The sequence below is a fragment of the Ambystoma mexicanum genome, chromosome 11, assembly GCF_040938575.1.
Source record: "Ambystoma mexicanum isolate Mex_15411 chromosome 11, UKY_AmexF1_1, whole genome shotgun sequence".
NCBI classification, from domain to species: Eukaryota; Metazoa; Chordata; class Amphibia; order Caudata; family Ambystomatidae; genus Ambystoma; species Ambystoma mexicanum.
In genome coordinates this window covers 1,080,304,289-1,080,316,465 of record NC_090934.1, presented here as the reverse complement: position 1 = coordinate 1,080,316,465, position 12,177 = coordinate 1,080,304,289, and the positions used below count along the sequence as shown (strand labels likewise).

The 12,177-nt window shown below is 43.4% G+C and overlaps 1 protein-coding gene across 1 annotated transcript in view; it reads left to right on the top strand.

Moving 5' to 3' along the window:
* The window catches only part of NRG4 (neuregulin 4), a 447,381-nt gene that overhangs the window by 188,522 nt on the left and 246,682 nt on the right, over positions 1–12,177 (top strand). The gene's annotated exons all lie outside the window — the stretch shown is intronic.

The following is a 12,177-nucleotide window of genomic DNA, read 5'->3' as shown; positions in this document are numbered from 1 at the left end:
CATTTCCGTAGGCCACGGGATGGTGGTTTTGTTCTCTTGGTCTTTAGATACGATCAAGGTTTCTGCCTTTCCTGGGTTGATTTTCAGGTTGTTGGCATTCATCCAGTTGAAGACTTCTTTTAGACAATCGATTAGGGTTGAATGATCAGCATTAGTGTCTTTGATTTTGTAGATGATTTGAGTATCATCTGCGTAGTTGTAACATGTAATGTTGTATTTTTTGAAGATTCTGATGACCGGAGTCTGGTAAATGTTGAAATATAGTGGAGATAGTGAGGATCCTTGTGGCACTCCACAGTCGTTAATTCGTGGAGTGGATTTGAATGGTTTAATCCATACGGTTTCTGTTCTGTCTGCTGGGAATGATTTGGTCCAGAGTAGTGCTGTGTCTGTTATGCCTATGTCTTCTAGTCTTTTGGTCAGGGTGTCGTGGCTAACTGTGTCAAATGCTGCAGTGAGGTCGAGTAGAATAGGGGCTGAGGTACTGTTTGAGTCTGCGTTAGTTTTGAGGTCGTCCCAGATGGATAATAGTGCTGTTTCCGTTCCTCTTGCTGGTCTGAAACCGACTTGAGCTTAGTGTAGCAGGTGGTGTTTTTCTACGTGTTCTTGGGTTATTTTATATACGTATGTTTCTAGAAGTTTTGCCGGGTAGGGGATGTTAGAAATCGGCCTGTAGTTGGAGAGGTCTTCTACGTCACCACTTGTGTTTTTCAGGAGTGGCTTGATGTATGCTGATTTGAAGATCCTCTGTACAGTCCCTGTTGCTAGTGATAGATTTAGAAGGTTTCTATAGTGTTTTGCTGGTGTTCCTTGTGCGAGGATTGACTTGTAGATGTCTGGAGGACATGGGTCCATGGGTGATCCAGCTTTCTTGCTTAGCTTTACCAGCAATTCGAATGCCTCTGTTGATATTTCAGGAAAGCTTTTGAGGTTGTGCTGTGGTTCCGTGTTAGGTTCGTTAGGTTGTACGTTGTGGTGTCTCTTTTGTATGGTTTGTCGGATGTCATTGATTTTTTTTTTAAGTGGTCTGCCAGGTCTCTGCATAATTTTTCTGAAGGGGTTGGGGTGTTATCGCAGCCAGGTGGGTTTCTCATTTCTTTAATGATGCTAAACATTTCTTTTTGTGCGTTGGTGGCATTGGTGATTCTGTCATCGTAATGTCTTCTCTTCGCCTTTTGAATTTCTTTCTTGTATGCGCTGATTTGTTTGTGGAACAATGTTTTTTTTTTTCTGGGTTGTATTCTTTCCTCCATTCGAGTTCCATTTTTTTGTTTTCCTTGTTCATGGCGTTTAATAGTGGGGTGAACCATTTTGCCATTGCTCTTTTTTTTGATGGGGTGAACGGTTTTTCTGGGACGATCTTGTCTATTGTATCTGCAATCCATTTGTGTAGTATCTCCACTTTCCCGTCTAGGTCAGCTAGCTCTAGTTCTGTATTTGAGGGTTTGGTTAATTCCAGTTGTTCGAATAGGTTGCTTTCTTTGACGTTTTTCAGTTTCTTTTTGTGGTGGTTGTGAGTTTCGAGGCTTGGGTGCAGACTTGAGTAGGCAGAGTGATCATGAATGGGATGATGAGATGGTCGCTCCACAGTATTTGTATAGGTGGTGCCGTGGTGATGAGTTTTTCGTTGGCAAAAATTGCATCGAGGGTGTGTCCTGCCGAGTGAGTTGCCCCTTTGACTAGTTGTCGTAGTTTCATGGTGGTGAGTTGTTCAATCAGTGAGTTTTGGGAGTTGGCGTGATTGTCTTCAAACCAGATGTTGAAGTCCCCCAGGATGATTAGGTGTTCGTGGTTGATGGCTAAGTTGGTGATGGCTTCTATGAAGTTGTCGACGAATGTTGCATCATATGTCGGGGGTCTGTACACCAGGATGATTGTGATGTTGGTTTTTGGGCTCGCTGTTAGGTGTATTACCATGGTTTCGCAGTTGAGGATGTTGAGAGGTTCGGCAGTTTTTATTTTTAGGTGTTCTTTAAATGCTATTGCAATGCCTCCTCCTTTTTTGTTTTTTCTGTTTATTTGCAGGCATTTGAAGTTTGTTGGAAGGCAGCTTTGGAGTGTGATTTTGTAGTTGTCGTCCAGCCATATTTCTGTGATGAACAAGATGTCAATGCTGTTGTCGTCGAGTAGGTCGAAGATCTCTGTTGAGTGTTTTGACATGGATCTTGCATTTATTAGATTGCGGTGAAGTTTGGAGGTGTTGTTTGGTTTGGACTTTTTTGTTGTGTCGTCTTCTGATTGGTGTTGAGGTTTTCTTCCCAGTCGATCTCTTGTTGTGCTGTGGGTTTCGGGGTGTCAGCGTCTTCAAAGAGTTCTTCTAGGTTTTGTTTTGGGTTTTTTTTTGTTTTCATCAGGTTTGTCTTCCGGGAGTTGTGGTTGTTGATTGGAGGTTCTTCTTGCTTTGGTGATGTAGGTTGTTATCGCATAGGTCATGTAATTGCTGTTTTTTGTGTTGTTCCTCCTTCTTCTACTTGCTTCTACACAACCCCATGTCACCTAGTCTGAAAGAGAGCCTGCAGGTTGCAGTTTTTGGTGGACAACACATGTATCAATCTTGTCTGCTTCGCTGGGAACAGCTCCTCTTCTCACCCTGAGTAAAATAGCTGTTGTTCGGGCTCTGCTGGGTAACGTGTGCAAGGACCACAAAACTGAGCCTGTCTGTCTGTAATTATTGAGGATTTTATTCTGTATTTTGCAGGTGAGTCACCGCCTCGGGAATCAGGAATGTTCCACCCGCCCTTGTCCTTGGCTGTGAGCATCGTCTCCGTGCTTTGTGCTGCAGCGCCTGTATCTTTTCTTCCATGTTTTGAGGCCTACGGCTTCATGTGAATTCATGACAGTCATTTTATGGTTTCCCTACATGTTCTAATGTCCTCTTTTAGAGATTAGTAGTGGTGGAGCCCTATAGGTTCCTTATATGTCCCCGGAGCGTTTCTGGGTTTGGTTAGGGAAAAGGAGAGCTTTTGACAGAGGACAGATACATGTACATACTATCTAGAGAAGGTGTAAGCATGTTCATCACGTATACATGTGTGTGTCTGCATAACTTTGTGCAGGAATGCACATTTGCTTCATGTCTAATGCTGCTATGTTGTGTTGTCACTAGTGACGTCATCATGGCGGGACTTCATCATCAGTCAACCTGATCCATCGATGCGACACCTGTCTCCTCCAAACCATCGACTGGATATGGCTTAAAGGGTCACCTGATAGAATATGTCTTTGCATATGTGGAATATACTGGTGTGCCTGGTGGTTGACCGAACAGCGAGTTACATCTCTTGTTTCTCATTCTCCGAGCCGACATGCCCATATAGGACATGAGGGTCAGTCAGTTGTGTGCGCGTTCCCGCCATGATGGAATACGGCAGCGATTCCGCTGGATGACACAGCGGTAACAATAATTCCGCAGCAGCAAAATTCCTGACCAGACTCAGAGCGCTTTTGAAGACTCGACTGAATTGGCGCGTTTTATGTGCCTTTGACCCAATCGCTCTGCTAATGGCATTGCTAAATTGGCAAAAGGTGATGACATGTGCCAATATTAACAAAACTCTGTGGTCGTTTGACATGAGTCTCCAATACATCCTCTTGGTTGGTATATCGCACACACTTTTCCGTCTGTTTTACTATTTTTTTAGGGATGATGGAATGCTAATTCCTAACCATGTATTGAATAATTTACTGTTTAATATGCTTATCTGTTAATCTGACGATAACTTTTCAAGGTTCTTCCTCTGCTATGCTGCCTACACTATGAAATTATTTACATATGTATTGTTATTAAAATAGTTTTTCTAGAAGTGTGTGCTTTACATTTGTCCCCTAGGCACCACCTTTCAGTGTATATGTGTGTTTTCCCGAGTGGCCTGTGGGTTACAGGCAACCTGCCGTTCTGGTTATATCATACAAAATGACATAGGAATTGCAAAATACAGAACCATACACCACTACAGAATGCCAGAGTAATTGCTAGATCCATATGCATACATAATGTTGCACATGCTCTGCCCTTCTGTGCACTAAGACTACAAATGCAGCAGTGGCCTGCAGTCAAAAGCTCTGTCTCGATTTGCGCTGTGCCGCATGGGACTATATCGCTAGCTAGTGTAATTTGTGTGAGGAGTTTGAATTTATTTTGTGAAACACACTTTGCAAGATGAACGAGTAGTGGGTGCTTTGCTCCCAGATAATTCGTTGCATGTTGTGGGCTCTGCCTTTCCTCACTTAGTCAGTCAAACATAGTTTATTCAGTCTGCACCATTAAAATCATACATAATACACATACTACATACAATATATATGGTAGAATAACCTACCTATCAATACAAACACTTCATGCTAATAGACTGTTGCACTAAAAACGAAATAATAAATGTATTTAGGCCAGGTACCGTAATGCTGCCACATTAGAAAATATGCATATCCCCATTCCATGATTCTTTCGCAAATGATAAAATGATCAAACATAAAATTCTCCTCTCCCGAGTGCATTATTAAAAATATAGCCCCCCTAAAGAATAATATTATACTTTGCGAAGTGTGGCCTTAGTCATCTTCTTCTTGGCCCTATGTTACATTGACATACCAGTAAACATTTTTAAGGAAAGGTATGAAGAATATAGCAAACAAGGCTTCCAACCAGGCAAACTGTGATCCTACCTTACAAAATGTGCTCTCAGGAAGAAAGAAGGTTTATTACAAACCTATGTTTTAATATTCTACTGACATTAAAATATATCGGTGCCTGGTATACTCTGTCCTCTTTCTTTCTTTCTTTTATGTCATTTTTGTGGGTTGTGGTGTGAGATAATGTATACACCTTCTCACCAATTGAGACTTTTTAATTGAAATATATAAAATTAGTTATAAGAAATGTAACCACAGTGAAAGGGGATATACACCAAATCAATTTTGGAGCACCCATATTGCAGGAGAATCGTTGGTCATTACTATTTCAGCCTTACATATATAGAAAGCAGTAATTAAATCAAGTAAGTTCAATAATTGAAGAATAAGGTACATCTGAGTTTTAATAGGTTTTTTTACCAAAGTAAAACTAAAAATGTATAACACCTATAAACCAGTCACATATTTATACAATTTCTCAAAAATGAATACATAATGTATTGTGGATGATTAATACATGCAATAATTAAACAATTAATATAGTGCAAAAGGTTTTTGTATTTTACTTTTAAACATAATGCACTTTAATTAAAAAAAAGAAATGTAAGAGGTTTCCGGTCTTTCCCAGCCCACAAGGACACATTTTATCCAAATCTGTCCATTGTGTTCTGGAGCCTTCCGGTAAAACATTTAGCCTAATCATTAAAATAATTCTTCAGCACTCGTCAGATTTAACATTTATAATAAAGTTCCGGTGGCCCATTACCGCACAACATTCTCCCAGCACATTTTCATAGATGGCAATCTTGAGCTGTGGTTCTGGGTGTTTGCCCATTATCATGATCCACACACTCCTTGATCAGTCTTGTCCTTTGCAGTTTGGTCAGTGTCCGTAAATGCTCTAAATTGTTCAGCCCCCATTTATCCAACAGGTACACTTCCTCTTAGAGCTATGAAAATGTACCCCGTATAGTATAACTTAACATTTCTATTAGGGCATTCTTGGTATTAGGATTCATACATAAATCAAACAAGACTTTCTTAAAAAATAGTACACATCTAATCAGGCTTGTCGTCCCATGCTAAAAATTCCTAGTTCATGCAGTAATGCATCCGCTGCTGTTGCTGGGGAGATCCCCACTAGCTTCCTCAATAAATTATTATTATTATTATTTATTAATGTGATACAGTTTTGTACAAATGTAAAAAACTTTACACATAATTACATTAAACAATTAAAATGCAGAATTATATTCAATATATAAGATATATAAAACCATTATAAACATGATAAGGTTCACCACAAATCAATTGATCAGGGCAAAGAAAAATAAATAAATCAAATCCTTAATAGAACCTAATACAAGACATGAAGCCATCCTTATACTCCTGTCAGTGTGGCTAGTCATCTTCCATATTAACGTTGCTCAACCATTTGCTAAAGGTAAAATCCTTTGTACGTCTGGGTGGCCACACTTGTGCTTGTTTTCAAATAAGTGGTGGCCTCATGCCACACCTGAAAAAGTGCTAGGTGCAGTTTGGGGTTTAAGGTATTAACACACTGATTCCAAAAATATGAATGTTCCATATATTCTGTGTTATGAACAAACTCATCCAGATATTTCCTGTACTTTGTTCTCAACCTACGACATTTCGTTAATACATGACATGCCGTCTCCTGCTCAGTAGGAAGTTCACATATCCTACAATATCTTTCTGTAGCAGCCAAACCCATCACTGAGCCACGGGCCGCCAAAACAGGTAAATAATTGAAGCATAAGAGTAGAATGAAACGCCTCAGTTGTTCCGATGGGCAGAGATTTAGGTATGGTTCTGGCTTCATATAGGTATAGAGTACAAACGTAATGAAACTAACTTTTCAGGCTTCTGAGGTGGATAAAATTACTCTGCCAATCCCACAAATTTAAGCGACTACGCATGCGGGTAATCAGATGTTCATTCTCCCCGCCCCACTCCGGGGACCAACTGATTTCTTCAGAGTGTTGGTCTGGGTTTCTAGTTTTACCTGTCTACCCGCCATAGTGTCCTCTTTAATGGTCATGAGAAGCCTATTTGTAGGTTTGTTGTTAAGCCTGATGTAAAATTCCATCCTTTTCCTCAGAACCACAGCCTTGAGGGAGGAAATACCTAACTCTAGCCTAATCATGGCCATAGGGACATTGAGGGAGGCCGAGAACTTTTCTCCAAAACATACCCTCCAAGAGTTGTAGCCATTCTAGATTCATATTAATCAGGTACTCTAAACCGTACGTAACCATAGGGGCCAAACATTGTATATATAACTGGCGTGCAGCCCAGATTGAAAAACCACACTGCGCACTCGTGAATTTATATATTAATGCTGTAAGTTGGGCAGCTTTTGTTCTACGTTCCTGAATACACGTATGGTAAGTTCCTTTATTGTCAAACTCAACACCTAGGTATTTGTACGTAGAGGTGTATTCAATTTCAATCGGACCCTCCGTCATACAAGGCCTGGCAACCCTTCCTGCAGTATATAATACCAGTTTGGTTTTGCTGTGATTAATAAGTTCATTGGATTCTGCATATCGCCATAACTGGTTTGTAGACCTTAGAATCCCTCTAAAAGTGTGATCTAGTATCACCAGGTCATCCGCATAAGCCATTATGGGACAATGGTAGGTGCCTATTTTACGGGGGCAGTTGTTAATCCCCGAAAAACATTTAGGCACGTCAGACACAAACAGGTTATATAGGGTGGGGGCCGTCACGCATCCCTGTTTTACCCCTCGCATCAAAGAGATGGGTTTGGTCACCGCACCCTGATTATCCAGCCTAACTTGTACAGTATTGTTAGTGTGTAAAAGCTCGAGATAATATAGCAGAGACTCAGGGCAGCCCAGTTTCCTCAATTTTTCCCATAAAAAGGAACGATTTACCGAATCAAAGGCTGCCCTGAAATCTACATAAAGTGCATATAGTGGTGGGTTAGCGTGTACCAGGGCCTTATTTCTCAGGCCATTCATAACAAATAGATTATGTGAGGTGGAATAGCCAGCCCTGAAACCACATTGAAATTGGTCCAAGATACCTGCCCCCTCAGTCCATTTTTGTAGTTCATTGAGAATGAGAGCAGCAAACACCTTCCAGGAACAATCTAACATAGATAGCAGCCAATAGTTCTCTGGTTCGGTCCTGCTACCTTTTTTAAAAACTGGTATGATGATGGCCGCCTGCCAGGATGTTGGAATACGACCCTCATACAGAATTTTATCAAACAGAATTTTAAGTAGATTGGCCCAGAAGGAAGGGTTGTTTCTCATCACTACATTCGAGAGGCCATTTGGTCCTGGGGCTCGTGAGGTGTTTAGTTCCTTAATTCTACTTTGTAGATCCTCAATAGAGACGTGGTACGGGGGGAAAGGGGGTTTTGAAAAAGTGGGAGAGTAGATCTTATTACTGATCCCCACATTCCGCTTTTCCAGATGGGAAATCCATTTATCACAGCCAATAGGATTCACCATATTAATGGTCTTCTTCCCTTTCACCTCCCCTAATATAGACCAAATTTTGCGAGAATTCTTACTGCATAAAGATCTGACCGTGAGCTGCCGTCTCTCCAGTTTCCTGTGTCTTTTATGTATTTTTAGCCATTTTTGATAAGCATCCTTCAGCTTTCTTATTTTAATGGTTTTGACATCTGTAGGGTGTAGACCCTTTCTGATAGCACGAATATCACCTCTGAGCTTAAGTTTCCTGTCTCTGATGGTACGGTCATAGATTGCCTCTTGCGGCACCTTTCCTACCATTGGCCGCATTTTGCAGGAACCGTGCAAACCGGAGAAATTGCTGATCCATCCCTCAATTTGTTCAAGTGACATCTGCATGAATAGATTAAACTGTTCGAACCCCCAAACACCCGATGCCTTAGATGCCTTCATCACATTTTTCGCCGACCAGGATATGTGATTTAAAGAGTGGTTGGTTGTAAGCTCGCCCAAATTGACCATTCCCACCCTCGGAGTGCAAGACCCCAAATTTAATATCAGGTGATCGTGATCACTCCATTCACATTCCCTCACTACCATATCATCAACAATAGTTGCAATCTCAGCACTCGTAAAGATATAATCGAGGGTGCTTCCACTTCTCCCATTCTTCCAAGTGAATTTTGCAGGTCTATCACTTCTTGTTCGGCCATTGATTATTTCCAGGTCCCAGCAGTCAAAGAAGCCCCTCCAGCACTCCCCCTCATTATCGGTATTTTTTTTTTTTAAACTTTTTTATTAAATGTCAGCATACAAAAAACGAAGAAAAAAAAAAAGAAGAACCCCCCCCCCCCCCAACCACCCTTCCCCCCAAGGCAACAGAAGTCCATTCCTGTCTCCATGGCATCCTGAAGCGTTCTCCCCATGGTTGTGCCCACAAACCCCACAGTACGTTACCCTCAACGATCCCACCCCTCCCCCAGAATAGTTACTCCTTGTCCACGATCCATAAACTTCCTTGTTCATTGCTAGAGTTCAACACAGGTCCAATAATCTCAGGCGTTGAGGGCGCCACCCAATCAGGAAATCGTCTTTAAGAAAGCCCAAAGTTTCTTCCCAATCTCTAGCGAAGGACTGTAATTTGTTGTCCTTCGCATACGTTGCCCATTCAAGTGCAATGATTTCCCACAGTTTACGTAACAGGTCCTGTAAGAAAGGGACCTCCTTACTCTTCCATCTTTGTGCTATTACCGTCATGGCTGCAATTGTAAGAACCGCCCTTGCCTTCCCTCTGGAGCTAGGCTCCCCCGCACCTCTGCTCCACCCTAAACCCATAATGATCTCCTCAGGGGGTCTACTACCCCCGAGGCCGAAGGCCCGCTCCTGGGCTCTCTGAACCTCCAGCCAGAAAGGCCTGATTTTTGGGCATGACCACCAGGTATGCCGCGTCGTGCCCTCCATCCCACAGCCTTGCCAACATATCCCAGGGGTAGAGGGGTAAATCTCCTGTAGTCGAGCTGGAGTGTAGTGCCATCCAAATAGTATCTTATACCACATCTCCTGCAGTTGGGATGCTCTAACTAGCTTGGGGATCATCCGCCACAGTCTTTCCCACTCCTTACGCTCAATCCCCCTTCCCAGAATCCGTTCCCACCTTCCCATGTACGTCCAGGAGCTTCTAATAGTGGCTTCGTCTAATATCCTGTGAAGATTAGATATGAGACCCTTAGAACCGTCGCTAGACAGAAGGAACCTCTCAAACCTCATGTTCCCCCTTGTTGCAGCTTCTTTGTTCACTGGGTGAAGGGCCCAATGGCGCAATTGAGCGTATCTAAGTCTGTCTCCCTCCTTAACCCCGTACTCCCTCTTGCACTCCTCAAAAGAGAGAATCTTCCCCTCCCGAAACAGATCACCCAGCCTCCTACAACCCCCCTCTCGCCAGTGCTCAAATGCTCCGCCCTCCATCCCCGGGGTGAAGTCACCATTTTGAAACAATGGCGTAAAGGGGGAGGGGAAAGTCGTGATCCCTTTATTCCTCACCAGCTTGTCCCAGTTCTCTGCCATCAGTTTCGTAATAGAACTCTCATATATATGCTTGGGCCTAAGCTGCTTCGGGAGCCATAAAATTTCTGCCAGGTTACGGTGCGCCACTGCTCTATCCATTGCCACCCATTGCTTATCCTGTGAGGTCTCCCCCTCACGAAGCCAGTCCCTAATCACTCGCAGTTGCGTTCCCTCGTAGTATTGTTGGAAGTTTGGTAATGCCAGTCCCCCCTCCCGCCTCGGGGCAGTTAACAGGTGTCTACTAATTCGTCCTTTTTTCCCTTCCCACAAGAAGTCGCCCGTCACCGACCTTAATTCTCGAATGTAGCTCCCCGGTATGGCCTGGGGTATCGCCTGGAAGAAATATAAAAGTCGTGGGAGAATCACCATTTTAATTGTAGCTATTCTTCCCAGCCACGAAATCCGAAGGCCCCTCCATTTGTGTAGGTCCCTTTTAATATCCTTCAGCAACGAAGGATAGTTTGCGTGGTACCATCCGCTCAGGGTTGGCGTGATTTTTACTCCTAGGTATTTAATCCCCCCAGGGCTCCAAATAAAAGGGGTAGCCTTTCTCAATGATTTCCTATCTACTACTCCTAGCGTTAGGTTCAAGAGCTCTGATTTACCAAAATTAATTTTAAGAGCAGAGACTTCTCCAAAGTCTTCTAATAGCTTCCTACACACCCGAATAGATTCCAAAGGTGAGGTTAAGGCTAATAACATATCATCGGCAAAAGCTGCCACCTTTTGTTCCACTCCTCCAAAGTAGATCCCTTTTATCCCCTCCGCCTCCCTGATTGCCTGTAATAGCGGCTCGAGGTAAATTGCAAAGAGCAGGGGGGATAGGGGACAACCCTGTTTAGTCCCCCTACTCGCATTAAAGGCTCTAGTCATGGCTCCATTTACCGCAATTCTCATGATGGGCGTTTGGTAATTAGCTTGTACCATACGCAGAAAGTCCCCTTTGATGCCCATCTTCTGCATCAGCTTAAATAGAAACGACCACTCCACACGATCGAACGCCTTCTCCGCGTCCAGCGATAAAAGGACAGCGGGAGTGCTCGTTCTATTAGCCTTCTCCACAAGGTGAGCCACCCTCCTAATATTGTCCGCCGTTTGCCTGCCTCTTATGAACCCCGCTTGGTTCGGAGAAATCAGGTCTGGGAGAAGGCCCTCCAGTCTATTCGCCAGTATTTTTGTAAAAATTTTAGCGTCAATATTAATCAGTGCTATCGGTCTATAGGAGGACCACTCCTCGGGATTCTTATTAGGTTTCAATATAAGGGTCAGTCTCGACTCCTCCATAGACGGGGATATTTTCCCTGCCAGCCGAAATGCATTAAAGAGCTGAGTCAAGTGTGGGACCAATGTCACGGCAAAGGTTTTGTAAAAAGCTGCAGTATATCCGTCGGGGCCTGGGGCTTTATTTAGGGGAAGCCCTCTGATCACTTTCGCCACTTCCTCTTCCATAATCTCCCCGGAAAGTTGAGCCAATGCCTCCTCCCCAATCATTTCCAACTCTACCTTATCTAAGAATGCTGCCTGCAGGCAATCTCAGGGGACCTGTGATGTATAAAGAGACTCATAGAAAGATACTAACAGCTCTTGTATCTTCCCTGATTCCGTTACCCTTTCCCCAGTCTCCGTCAACAAGGCCGTGATCGCATTCCTGGATTTCACTCCCCTTAGTAAGCGGGCCAGGAGGGCATCCGCCTTATTCGCCTTGGCATAATAGAGTTGTCGAACCCTTAAAAGAGCCCCTTTAGCTTTTTTTGTCCTAAGGATTTCCAACTGCCCCATTGCCCCTCGATACTCCCTCATGGAAGCTCTCGTTGGGGCCGCCTCCAGCTTACGCCGTGCCCTTTCAACCTCCTCCTCGAGACGATTTTGCAGCTCATTCAATTCCCTCGCCCTCTGAGCTTGTACCGCTATTAGTTCCCCCCTTAGCGTGGCCTTAAAAGCATCCCACCTTATCTCTTCCCTCGTGTCCCCCTTTCGGTTGATGGTAAAGACGTCCCTGATTTTGTCTTCTATA